The sequence below is a fragment of the Camelus dromedarius genome, chromosome 19, assembly GCF_036321535.1.
Source record: "Camelus dromedarius isolate mCamDro1 chromosome 19, mCamDro1.pat, whole genome shotgun sequence".
Lineage (NCBI taxonomy): Eukaryota > Metazoa > Chordata > Mammalia > Artiodactyla > Camelidae > Camelus > Camelus dromedarius.
In genome coordinates this window covers 12357150-12369257 of record NC_087454.1, presented here as the reverse complement: position 1 = coordinate 12369257, position 12108 = coordinate 12357150, and the positions used below count along the sequence as shown (strand labels likewise).

The 12108-nt window shown below is 36.5% G+C and overlaps 1 long non-coding RNA gene across 1 annotated transcript in view; it reads right to left on the bottom strand.

The window, feature by feature from the left end:
- Window positions 1-12108, bottom strand: part of LOC116147687 (uncharacterized) — a 498674-nt gene that overhangs the window by 284806 nt on the left and 201760 nt on the right. The window contains exon 4 of the long non-coding RNA XR_010376819.1: window positions 11740-11837. This is a non-coding gene — a long non-coding RNA (uncharacterized LOC116147687). The remainder of the gene's footprint in view (window positions 1-11739; window positions 11838-12108) is intronic.

The following is a 12108-nucleotide window of genomic DNA, read 5'->3' as shown; positions in this document are numbered from 1 at the left end:
TAAAGTGATAGTTTCTGAAGATTAATCTTAAAATTCATGATGAATTTATCAGAAAGTAAACTTCACATAACTTTTATTTACCTTGATAATAGTGTGAATTATAGAGTTTAATGATCATTTACCAACATATTATCGCTCACATTTATACACATTTTTTTAGGGAAAGAATAATTCATTTAAAAATTCCTATGTACTCACACAACACATATTTGGCCCTCAACAAATTTCCATCATATAAATAAATAACTATCTTAAATGACATTAAAAGTCACAAGTGGTAGCCTTCAGCTTAGGACAGAGGAATGAACACAAGTATTTTCTCTTCTCCCACTTTTGACTCCGTAAATGACAGTTAAAAACAAAGGTATAAATTGAAAGCTATGAAGAAAATGGGAGTCAACAAGGACAAGTGATTTCAATAAATTGCTATTAGACAGAAATTGGATGGTGTAATATTAAATATACATACCAAAATAAACCACAATATGTAACACTGATAATCATCAGTGAAATGCAAAGCAAACCCACAAATATCATCTCACACCTAGCAAAATGACTATCATCAAAAACTGTACAAATAACAAGCATTGGCAAGAATGTGGAGAAAAGGAAACCTTACTATGCTGTTGGTAGGAATGTAAATTGGTGCAGCCACTATGGAAAACAGTATGGAAGTTCCTTAAAAAACTAAAAATAGAACTACCATACGATGTAGCAATTCTATTGCTGGATATATGTGCTAAGAAAACAAAAACACTAATTCAAAAAGATACATGCACTCCAATGTTCATAGCAGCATAATTTACAATAGCCAAGATATGGAAGCAACCTAGGTGTTCATTTACAGATGAATGGATAAAGAAGATGTGGTACACACACACACACACACACACACACACACACACACACACACACACACAAACACGATGGAATATTACTCAGCCACAAAAAGAACGAAATTCTGCCATTTGCAACAACATGGATGGACCTAGAGGGACTATGTTTAGTGAAATAAGTCAGACAGAGAAAGACAAATATTCTGTTATCACTTATATGTAGAATCTTTAAAATATATATATAACAAAGCAGAAACAAACTCACAGATATAGAGAACAAACTAGTGATTATCAGTGGGGAGGGGGGAAGGGGTAAGACAGGGGTATGGGCCTAAGAGATACACACTACTGTGTATAAAATAAATGAGCAACAAGGATACATTGTACAGCACAGGGAAATATAGCCATTATTTTATAATAATTTTAAATGGAGTATAACCTATTAAAAATTGAATCACTATGTTGTACACTTGAAACTAATTGTAAATCAACTATACTTAAATTTAAAAGAACCACAATGAGAGAACATTCAAAGGCACTCCACCTTGTTTCCACCCTCCTGAACCAAAAGAAGAGTAAATTCGATAATTGGTATGAGCACTTCTCAGCACGTGAAGGTCAGTGCCTCTGAGTGACTGCAACTTTCAGGGTTGGCAACTCTTGTGGATAGAGACATTCCCTTCTGTTTCAGGTCGAAGGCATACCTATGTCCAAGTCTGGAGGCCCATAATTATTAAGGCCCAGTTTCTAGGGGATCTCAAACTGGCTGTGTCAATACTTGTCCTGTTTATAAATTTAAGTGAGTTTCAAGTCTAGGCTTTTGGAAAAGTAATAAAAATCCAGTGTTGCCACAAGTCCAGTCCATCTTATCTTGTCCAGTTTTTCCAGGAATAAAGCTGACATTTCTTCCCCAATGTGATACCTGTCTACTTCTCAGTTGATTCCTATATTTGGAGAAAAAGGTTGTAAGGGGAAAGGCATGTAAATATCACCTCAAGGAGAGATTCCAGGGAGAGAGATGGAGGAGGAAATATGGGGGTGAAAACAGGAAGGTTGATTAGAAATCTGTGTATCAAAAATTCTCAAATACCCTATATGACTGACCTATCTCCTCCATGCCAATGAACAAGCTTCATGAACACATAAGGAGCATACATTTAACTTTTAATTGCTTTATTCTTAAACAGATATGGGCAATGAACGAATACCAACTTTTTAAAGAAACCTACAAAATTCTACACTTAGAAAAATAAACAGACTCACAGACATAGAAAACAAACTTACGGTTACCAGCAGGGGAGGGGTGGGAAGGGATAAATTGGGAGTTCGAGATGTGTAGATACTGACTGGTATATATAAAATAGATAAACAAAGTTATACTGTATAGCACAGGGGACTATATTCAATATCTTGTACTAGCTTATGGTGAAAAAGAATATGAAAATGAATACATGTATATTCATGTATGACTGAAGTGTGCTGTACACCAGAAATTGACACAACATTGTAAACTGACTATACTTCAATAAAAAACATACAAAAAAAGAAAAGAAAAAGAAACATAATAAAAAGTGACCCCAAAGGAAACAAAAAGTTAAAAGAGTAGAAGATGTTTTATACTGTTAAATCTCTCACTGGGATCCTCAGGGGCATTCGAAGATACATTCTATTCATAAAACTAGGACAGAATGCTATGGGAAACAAAAGGAATTTTCAGAGAACAAGAAAAATATCTTAGGAATTAATAATTGCTATGGTAATTTTTAAATTTCAGAATTTACCCAAGAGAATAAAGGTATTTTTACACAAAAACTTGTCTGCATAACCATCGAAAATTGGAAAATATTCAAATGACCTACAATTTGCTAATTCATTCTAAATTAAAATAAATCTAAACTGTGGTATATCTACACAATGGGATACAACTCATCAAGAAAAATAACAAATTATTGATATGTACAACAACAGGGATTAAAGATGTGATGCTAAATTAAAGAAACCACACATGAAAGGCTTCACGCCACATTATTTCATTTTTATGACGTTCTCAAAAGGGCAATACTGGTCAATAGATAATGTCAGAAAGTAGTAAAATAAAAATAAAGATGTATTAGCACGTTTTGGAATAAATAATACAAGATTATGCCTAAGAGTATCCTTGCATATGTCTGTGAGGGTAACTAAGATCAGTGTTTGCCTCTGAGGAGCAGAAATAATGGAGAGAATGGGTGAGACATTTGTATGTTGAGCTTTTGAAGAAAAGCTTATCTGTACTATTTGAACTTTAGCCATGTTAAGGCATGACTTTGATTAAAAACATATATATTCAAAAATTCACAGCCTCATAAATTAAACCTGATCTGATGATTCAGCTGAACCTTTATCTTAAGTATACAGGGAGAAAAGCATATATATTTTCTGATGTTGGAAAAAATTGCTGTTTCATCTTGAACCTAAGAGAATAAAATTGACTGGACTCTTAATCCTCTTATTTCTCTAGTCTTATTAAGAAATCCAAAGTCAAAGAGTCTTCATAGTCAAAGTTTCTAATTTCACTTCTAATTCAGAAGGGAGAATAAGAAAAGTTTTGACAAAACTTTAAGGAAAAATACTAAGAATTTTCTTTTAGCAAATAAATTTTACTTTTTACCCATAAACATTTTGATGACTCCCATAAACATTTTGATAATTACAGTGGAAACAACCAAAAGTAGTAAAAAAAAAAGAAAGAAAGAAAGTAATTTGTAGGGGTCAAGTGCTAGAAAAACACATCTTGCTTCTTATTGCAAAATATTTGGAAATGAATTGTTGACTTTGTTGAATATGCAGAGCAAACAGACTGTCCACCTCCAGCCTCTGGCTTGTTTGCTATATGGCAGAATTTTGGGGAGAAGAATATGGGAAGTACTAGCGTATGGCATATATAGCTGTGTCATGCCATAAATTCATCAGATCTCTCTCATGAAAAATCTGATAAATATATTTTAACATTTTATCTTCAAAGTTCCAAACATATACAAAACCAGAGAGAACAGTATGATAAAATACATGTACACATCACCCAGCTTTGGCAATTATCAACTCATGGCATGTCTTTTTTTTGTCTATAACGCCCATCCACATCCCCTCCTTCTTATTATGTTAAAGTAAACCTCAGGAAATATATTATTCCATCTTTAAATATTTCAGTGTACATTGCTAAAGGTTATATACTGTTTTTCTTTAAACTCAACCACATTATACTATAACATCAAAAGATTAATAATTTTAATATCCTTAAATATCCGGTTAGTTTTCACATTTTCCTATCCCTCATAATCTCTTTAATAATGTTTGAATTTGGATCCAAATGAAGTCCATATATTACAGTGAGTTAATATGCCTCTTAAGACTTTTTCATGTAAAGGTTCCCCTAAATCTTTTTTCTTTTGCAATTTTTTGTTAAAGAAACTCAGTTATTTGTGGTAGTAGGATGTCTCATAGTTTTGATTTTGCATCCCAACAGTATTATTTAAGCATGTTCCTTTCCTTTAAAACTTTAGTCACAGCTAAATGTTTAAACAGATTCAGGATCAAAAATTTTAACAAGACTAGTTCAGAGGTGGTGCTTCCATCTAGAGAAATACAGTGATTGGTTGTTTTACCTTTTTGTGATGTTAGCAGCCCTTGTAACCATTGCCTAGATCCACTGAAATTCATTATGACATTTTAAAAGGTGTTCTGATCACCAGTTACAGTGTGTGGGTGCATATGTGTGTGCGTGCGTGTGCATGTGTGCGCGTGTGTGTGTGTGTGTGTGTGTGTAGGAATCCCCACCACCAACAAGCAATTCTCCAGATACCAGCTCAGTGTCCTACAACTCCACTCAATTCTGACACTATCTACCTGGAGATAGCATTAGATCTCACAGGTTGAGGGCTCAATCCCACAAGAGTGCTCTTCCCACATATACTTTAGACACCAGTCACAAGCCCAGGTTATTAACTGTGCTTCTCACCAACCAGCCATAAAATGTATATTCCAAGACACCTTCCAACTCAGGATGCCAATGTCAAGTCCAGGTTGTCACGTGTACTTCTGACCAACCGTCTGGCTATAAATCAGAAGTCCCCTCTAGTGTTCAATCAATTTGCTGTTGATTACTCTGAGATTCAGTTGTATAGGAAAGGCAAGAAAATGCTTGGTTTTTCTCCCTAATTTATTAGTTTTCAAAATTATAAGTTCCTTAGTATAGAGGTTCAGAACGCACCTCCCAAAAATGTGCTGTATTTGCATGAGAATCATTTTGAGCTAAAGGCAATTGAGACCCTATGGGTTCAAGAGAAACTTCTGCCCCTTCCTTAACCTCCTAGAAGAATTCAAATTGAGGATTTTTCCCAGAAAAAGATTTATTATGAGAGATAAATTTTATCTAAGTGGCCCCATCTATATGGCAAGGCAAACATCTAATTATCAAACATCTGCTCTTTTTATTGTCCTGTGAATGACCCTCCTGTCCTTGGAAGCCCCAGGCCCCTATTCTATTCCCTAGCTCAGGATGGCTTATATAGCTCATTTTACTTTTCTGTCTCTGAACCTCTTATGTATGTGGAGTTCCCGTACACACAAAATTAAATTTGATTTTCTCCTGCTAATCTTTTAATTTATCCCTTAGACAATCCAGAAGAAACTAGAAGGGTAAGGGAAGTTTTCTTCCTCCCTGATACCAACATCCTCCAAAGGTGACCAATTAGGATATTCCCCCAGCATCTTTATGAACCCATGGATTTAAACATAATTTATGTTTTGACCCTTTGCAGTTGTTATCCTCATTAAAGCTCAGATTGTCCCATCTTTGGCCACTGGTAGATTTCTCAAGTTTACTCCAAAGTCTTTCTGACCTAACCCATCTCATCTCTTATAACTTTGCTTTCTATTATGACAGAGAGACCTGAAATGAGCAATTTCACCAAGGAGCATTGGTAAGTTTTAATTGTAAATGGTATTAAAAGGCCACAATATTGACATTAGATGGACTCACTGGGGCTGTTCATTATTTCTAGACCTTTCAATGGCAGAGACAGAAGTTTTTTTTTTTAAATTTCTCTAACTTTAATATTGAAATGATACTAGAATTTTTAAAAGTAGCAAAAATACTCCAGAGAATGTATGTATAGCTTTCATTCAGTTCCATCTAATGTTAACATTTTTTATAACCATAATACAATCATTAAAACCAGGAAATTAATACTGGCACAGTATTAAGTAACCTACAGGCCTTATTAGAATTCTCCACTTTTTCAAATTAAATTATTTTTTTCAGTCCAAAATCTAATGCAGAATATCACGTCGCATTTAATTGTCATGTGTCTTTCTCTAATCTGTGACAGTTCTTCAGTCCTTTGAAGACTTTGTTTGATTTTGGTTCTTTATGACCCAGTAAATATTAGATTTTCCGTGTTTGTCTGTTTGCTTGTTTGTTTCCTTTGGCCTCAGGCTATTTAGAGGAATTCAAAATAGGGAACTATCTTAATCCTTGCATGTGAAACAATGGCATTGAAACTTCCTGGCAGCAGACATTTCTATAAAGGATAAAGAGTCAAAATTGTTGAGTTCATGGACGAGGCAGAATGTGACACCAACCATTTTTGCCCTCCCAATTTGAGAACAATTTTCCCACCCAAGGTCCCAAGACAGCAGGAGTTCATAGTCCAGGTGCCCTCTGCTGATGAGTGCCCTCCAAAGCTGAAGGGTTTGAATTCATTGTAAGGCACCCTCTGAGCGGAAAAGAGGTGCTGGTGCATTAGGCAGACCTCACAGCTGTGGCTCACATTTCACAGGTTCCCTCCTCTTGCTTTTCTCTATCAAAAACAGGACCTACCCTGCACTAGTCCACCTTCCCAAGGTTGCTTTTTCAAAAGAGTGGACCTAACTTCTCTGTATATTCTTTACTTCTAAAAACCACTGGTTAGAAGAAGAGGTAGGTTAACCAATTTATTTTGCTGGGAAATAGAAAGTTTAGAAATAGTACAAAGGAAAAATTCTGTTATAATTAAATCCTCTGGACCAGTATAAAACTCTCTTTTTTGGAGTACATTCTGAATTCTAAGTCAGTAACTCTCATAGTCTCTTTTCCCAACAAGACAATCACAATGATCTTGAAGAAAATTTTCCATTCACCTGTCTTCTTTCTCTTTTTTCCCCTGACTTCCTTTCAGAAATCAATAATAAGTTAAGGTGGCTTTTCCCAAATTGGATACAAGTATGCCTATGCAGCTGTTTTTTGTTTTTTTTTTTTTTTTTAGATAGGTCATTCTTTAATCATTAAAGCATCAAAATTTGGGACTTCTTCTTATACTTAAATATTTTTGGTGAAAACATTTAAAATTAGAACAACCCTAAATACATTGTTAAGATAAAATATTAGACTCTAAAAATATTTTTTCTCTTCTGCAGCAGCTGGTATCTGACTACAACTACCCACTAACACCACCATTCTTTGCTCTCTTTTCTCTGCCACTGAGAACACTCTAGGATTACTGCAGTAGAAAACTTTGGAAGCACTGTTTATGGTAATATCTTAGGGTGAATGAGAGTGTTGTAATTTTACTTTGTAGCTTGAGACATTTGCAAGACATCTAGAAATCTGAAGACCAAAGAGTTTCCTGAGTGCTTTAGCTTTTGCGTAGTTCTACTTTGGGGGGGATTATATGAGCTTGCATTTTAATTTTTGCACATTGATCTCCAGTAAGATATTTAAAATTAATTTTTAGCTACTTAACTTGAGCATATGCACAATTTTGGACATGTCACACACACACACACATAACACATACAGTCATATACAGAAAATTCTTGAGACAACAGGCCCAAGAGAGTAAATGTGGAAACTCAAGAGCTAGGTCCTCACCCTGCTAAGGACAGGGTTAACTTACAACAAAAACATGGGGTCTACACCACTGGGCCCTACAAGCTTTCCAGCTGTTTTTCTACAGCTTTGATGTCTCTCCCCAGCCAGTAAGCAGCTATGTCCTATCTAGCTTCACTATCTCAAATGTAGCAGCTCACCAGGACATCAACAGACTTTATTTTTCACTCTTCAGCCTACTTTAAAATTCATCCATTGGATAATTCATTCAAGCAGAACACTCTTCTCCCCATTCTAGAAACCACGCATGGTAATATTTTGCTTTGTTTTATTTATTTGCTTATTTTTAAAGTATCCAACATGCTAATTCCTACTGATGTACATATTACCTTGTATCCATTCTAGAATGCCATATTTCTCAAAATGAAAAAAAAAGGTACACCTGCTATACACTGCAGAGAGACAAATCAAAATCTCTAGCATGATGTTGAAAAGTTGGAGGTAGGGGTAGTGACAGATTTTTTTAAGCTATCCTACATTCTCTTGTGCCCAAGAGATCCTGAATCACCCTGGGGTGGAATATCTCGACCCATTCTCCATTTCCATCCCTACTAAGAAACAGAGAATGTAATGAGTAAGATTACTGATGAGTATGTTGCCCATGTAACTCATGTGAAAGCAGAAAATTAAATGTTATAAGTGAAACCTATAAAATATTATTTCAGACACTGATTTTCTGTCAAAAGGGCTTTCTGATATCTCATAATTGCCTGTAAGATACAAATGCCAGGCACTGAGTAGTTGCTCAATAAATATTAGGTGGCTTAATCCTACCCAGAGTTATATACAATTTATTCCTTATAATTAACTGTCAATAAACATGTAAAGCAAAAATAGAAATGCTCTTTGAATAAAATTGGCAAAGTTGGTGTAGTAAAAATCCAAACCAAAAGCTAAAGCCACATCTTCCGAGAGAAATGATTGACAGTGACTCTGGCCCCCACACAATACAACGTGCTGTACAGCATGGAATAGCAAAGAACTCAAACATCATCTCTGAGGCTGTCTGACTGACTGAGAGAGCAGGCTCTGTTCCAGAAAGCAGCCTCCAAGTCATGCAGAAAATCTGGCAAATCTCAAAGTCCACTGTTAGCTTTTATCAACCGTTTTCTCCTTCCCTGGTATCTGGGTGGGCAGCTGGCCCTGGAGCCACAGAGATTAGGACAAAGAAAGTCGAGTGGGAACATTCTTCTGTTTCTGTGAACCTGCAGAGGTGGACTGTGGAGGGAGGAGTACTTGAATTTAACCCATTTTTGATTCTTGATACAGGTGGTAGAGTCAGAGCTCAACGGGCAAGGGTAGGCTAACGCAGTAGATTCCTCGGAGATCAGGGCCTGGAGTCTGTAAAGGGTTTTCAAGAGAATGACTGGCCCCCTCTTGCTGGTGTTTCTATCCCACTTGAGCTCTACGCTCAAAAAATGATTCATGCCAAGAACCTATCATCTGGTTCTTCAAACTAACGTGATCTGAGAGGAACAATACCAAGGCAGAAAGAGGACCTCATGGATTTTTTTTTTTTTCATTTGCTGTTGGTGGTTTTGGATGTTTGCTGTCTCTGGCTTTCAACCTTTATTTATTAAATCAATATTGCTTTAAATCCCAGATGGGATTGTCCCCACAGTCTGTGAGGTTGGGGTTAGGTTTACTGATGGCCTTGTGAGTTCCAGTAAGGCCATTACTCTTTCAAAAGGAAAAAGCCAGCTTTATGAATCCATAACTCTGTACATACTTTGGTTTCATAAGTTCTAAAACCCTCACTTTTTTAGCTTCCCCACCTATTGATTCTCCCCCCAGATTCCACTATTGGAACATCATGTTTTTAAGTTTAACGGAGTGTTCTCCATAAAAATATAAGACGCCAGTGAGGAGAAACACTTCCAAATGTTTCAGCCACTTCAATCTGCTTTGCTTTCTAAGAGCTGAAGAGCGGGCTTTGGTCACTTGGAGAAGAGAAGAGAAATGAGATACTCAGCTCTACTGAGGAAGAAGCAGAAGAGGGCAGTCAGAGTGGGGCACAGTCAGCAATGAAAATCTCCCTCTTACAGCCCGACTGGAATGAAAATGTGAATATCTAAGAGGGATGCTATGCCCAAATCTCTAGCATACTAGGTAGGACTTTACCCCTAAGAAAGCAGACCTGGCATTCCTGGGATATATTCTCAAGGTCAAGACAGCAGTGCCATTATGTTTTGTTTTATTTTATTTTTCATTATTGTACATAATGTGTGAGTCCATTAAAACATAGAATAAATTCATAACAACCAGTACTCCTGGAGCTAGCTTCTCCTAGTAAGTTACCTCTTAAGAACAGATCCATATATCCATATCCATCTCCACCCCATGAATTCTTTTAGACCATGAGGGTCCCATTAAAGGGATTACTAACTCAATATATTAAATAGTATCCAGGTGGCTTTACAAAATACCTGACTCTCCACACCTGGCTGTTTGTGTCCTAGGATAATCTGTCTTGTTGATCATTTATCTTGTGTTGTACATTATAACAAATGTGGTATTGTATAATTTTAGATGCCTGTATCATGCTAAATTCTCATAACCTAATTAAAATGCAACACACACACACAGAGTACACACTACAGGCACTTTTAAAAAATATTCCTTGAAATATCATCACCAGGTATAAATAAAGTGAAAACCTGCATATAAGCTGTTTATTATTCTAGACAATGTAAAGATCCAAACCATTCTCATTTCCTCATCCTCACGGTCTCCCATTCAGGCATGTTTTTAAACCCAATGATGGAAACCTTGAACCTAGATACACTGGTTACCGCATTTTCATGGAAGCATCCACACTGCCTACGTGCTTCTCCTTTCCTTCACAAGTCACACAAAAACTTCCCATCATTTCCTCATGGTATTCTTTGCTCAGCTATTCAAGTAAGTAGCATATTCACAGTAACAGAAGAATCCAGCAGAGAATATCCTTCCCAGAGAGTGCTCACTTCTTTGCAAGTCTCAGGCCTAAAACACACGCCTTTCAAATTGCACAATCCTAGGAAAGCGTGCACTTCTCTCTATTTACTCTGGAATCTCCCCCTTATATCTTCTCTGTAGTGCATTTTTCTCATTTTCTTGATCTCTTTTTCACCCTCAGGTGAATTTGTTTGTATTGAACTCCCCCTTTTCTATCTTTTCCCTCTCTCCCTCTTGAAAACAGGTCCATTTTTTTTTTTTTTGCTGTGGAATATAATTACTAAATAACATACAAATATATAGCCATGTATATTCTAAAGGAACAGCTGCAAAATTGCTAATATTAGGTCTAATTTAGCTACAATAAATTAGCAAATGTGTGGAAGCACAATGATGACAGCATAATTATAACAAAAGTCGATGTGCTGAAGTATATGGATGACAATACATACTAATTTTAGAGAGAAAAGAAGAATCCTACACAAATGAAATGCGTGCGATGAACAGACGGGACTAATAGCTCAGACACACACACTTAATGTGGCCAGTCACTGTAAAAACAAAAAGATAGATGAAGCTGTTCAAAAATCTAGCGCTAACAAGCAATGCAGTCTGAAACCATTAACTGTCAGGGGTAATAACACTCCAAGTGCTGAAGTGCAGTAAAACAGCAGCGCTTTCCTGGGATGGTGGCGGCGGTACCAGTGCACACCTGTGAAGAGGGCGCTAAATCTATCCTAGCATTCATTATAACACAGGGAGGAAAAACAACACTAATAATGTAAAGTATAAACGGAAATAGCAGACAGCAGAGAGTGACATTTGCATGGTCCCAGTCAGCTTGTTAGCTGAAGTGGGTTTTAATTAGCTATTTTCCAGCAAGCAAACGAGCAAATTAGTGGCAGCCATAAACAAGAAGAGACAATCAGGCCCAAAGAAAAGGAAAAATGATCAGGGTGCCTTTGCAGGAGGTGGGGAGGGAAGGGCAAGGAACTACAAAGCTTTTACTGAAAACTTTTCTCAATCACAGAATTAAAGAATGTTGTCTTTTGAACTTACAGTGGGGATTCTCCAGTCCTTCCTTCTTTTACAGGTGAGGAGACTGCAGTCCATAGAAGCTAGCTGACTTGGGCAAGGTTACACCTCCGAATACAGCTCTAAAAAAAATAAAGCAAATAAAAACCAAAGAAGGGGCATCTTCCCAGTCTAGGTTTTCCCAAATTCGGCTTCTGAGACACTATGAATGGAACATAAAGAAGTGTAAAATCGTGTGGAAAATTTGCATGGTAATCAAGGGGTACAACTGGTTATAACTTTAGGTTCAGCTATGCTGAGTTAAAAATCAAAATGAGAAAGAATATAGGAAACAGAATAATGGCAGCTTTCTAAAGCCAAAAAAAGCACCTTTTGGAAAACTATTGTTCTGAA